This window comes from Austrofundulus limnaeus, unplaced genomic scaffold, assembly GCF_001266775.1.
Source record: "Austrofundulus limnaeus strain Quisiro unplaced genomic scaffold, Austrofundulus_limnaeus-1.0 Scaffold2069, whole genome shotgun sequence".
In the NCBI taxonomy this organism is placed as follows: Eukaryota; Metazoa; Chordata; class Actinopteri; order Cyprinodontiformes; family Rivulidae; genus Austrofundulus; species Austrofundulus limnaeus.
Window position 1 is genome coordinate 13,889 of NW_013954471.1, and position 2,143 is coordinate 16,031.

Consider the following 2,143-nt stretch of genomic DNA (forward strand, 5'->3'; position numbering starts at 1 on the left):
ACACACACACACACACACACACACACACACACACACACACACACACACACACACACACATTCTTAGCCGTCCCAAACACACGCACGCACACACACACACACATACACATTCTTAGCACTTCCAGTTGCTCTTCTTTTCTCTCACAGCTGCACTCCATCGAGGGGATAAAATTTCTGCTGTCACACACACACACACACACACAAGTTTGCACAGCTATCTGATTGGGGGCACTCTATTGACTTCCATTACAACGCTGCCCAAAATGTCACCAAAGCTGTAAACTCATACACTCATACACACACATAAGTGAAGGTTATGATTTAGCAACGGACTTGTGCATTTTTCATGGCTAACAGCTGCTGGGTTGCTCTGTTGTCTATTGATTTTTTGATACATAACAGAAGAATCCTTGATACACTTAAACATTATAATACAAGTAAGTCTCAGTTGTTTTGTTTCCAGCAGAGTCTGCAAAGTATAGTTATTTTGTTTCCCTTCTGTTCCCAGTCGTTGCCAGAGAACTGCATATAGAAAATAAAATAACATGCCTAAAACAGAGTCAAAGGTTTCACCCGGACTTACTCCGGTAGATGTCATTCAACAAAAACATCCCTTAATTACAGGAATTGAAAGGTTATCCAAAAAGTTACATAAATGATGGCCAGATATTGACCAACCGTCGCCAGAACAAGGAACGTTTAATCCAACGGTTATTGAAACAATATAAGTCCTATTGTCTGCTTGTAAAGCGGAACAGAAACAAGGTAGGTGCGGACAAAAACGTAAAGACAAACGTTGTGTAGAACTTGGYATTTTGAAGCTGTTTTATGATGAGGGCCAGAGACGCCTGCAGGCTTATGAGGGTGACGATGATTTTCAAGTTACACATGTAGCAGGAACTTGGGAACAGTTCCACATAAGAACTTGAATCAATGATTACTCATCCCCATGTCTACAGAGAACAATGACTTCCTTCATTACCCTCAAACCCTTTTGATCACTATCTACAGATGTTAAAATAAACAGGACATTGCAACCTCCAATTGATTAAGCCCTGTTGTGAGACGTCTTTCAAATACTCAAAAATGGCCATTTATTACAAAAGGACTCACCATTTACCAGACTGAAAGTCTCCCCAAAGTGGGTTTGCCATCTATAACCCCCTTTGAGACCAGGTCTCCTGCTGAGATATTGCCACCCAGGCAAGCTTCAAAAAACACGTTTGCATACAATCTCATTTATGGTTTTAGAGCACCACCAAAAGGCTGGTTTCATAGTCACATCATGAACAAATGTTTTCTGTTGTTTGTCATCTGATAAAAAAAGAAGAAAGAAGCATTGTATTTTTCTATCATGATTCAATCATTGTGATAATGCCTTGATTTAACTTCTTCACAAGTAATCCATCACTCTGTGTGTTTAACCAGTTTTAGCATTAAGAACTTGAAAAAATTAGACCATGTGGCTGTCTCAGCCAATCAGGAGTTTGTACAGTCAGAACAAGAGATAACATTTTGTTAGTTGTAGATGAGAGTCGAAACAGCAGCAAGAGAGAGAGAGAGAGGACAGGAGTCTCCAGGTTTTTATTCCCTTCGGGGACATTTTATTTTATTTTAATTTTTTATTTTTTTGTTTACTTTTTATTGTGCCAGGACTGGATTTATTCGGGAACCGAACTGACCAGAACTTCTGTTCAATCCCCATGGACCCGAACCGACCTCCTGATTTTCCAGCTGGAGCTAACCAAGCAGTCTCGTTGCATCCGAACTGCACCCGCACGGGACCCACTCTGAGATCGAGCGGCACCGRTGATTCAACCTCGCTCTGACCTTCCGGTACCCKGGGACAGGACTGACGGTTCGCATCGAATTGGTAGGAAAGAACAGCTTCCTATACTTGGTGGTGATGCTCAGCTGAAGTGGTGAAAGAGAGTGTTTGGTAACAACGATTGCATTGAAGGAAGAGCTGGCAAGTTCTTTCCCTTATAATTCACGTCCCTTCTTGATAAATGGATTAACACTTTCTTTTATTAATCTGGGAAGTTTTCACTCCTTTTGTTAAAGTAAAGTAAAAGTAAAGTAAACTTTATTTCTATAGCACCTTTCACAGACACAAACATCACAAAGTGCTTCACAGAAAGCAA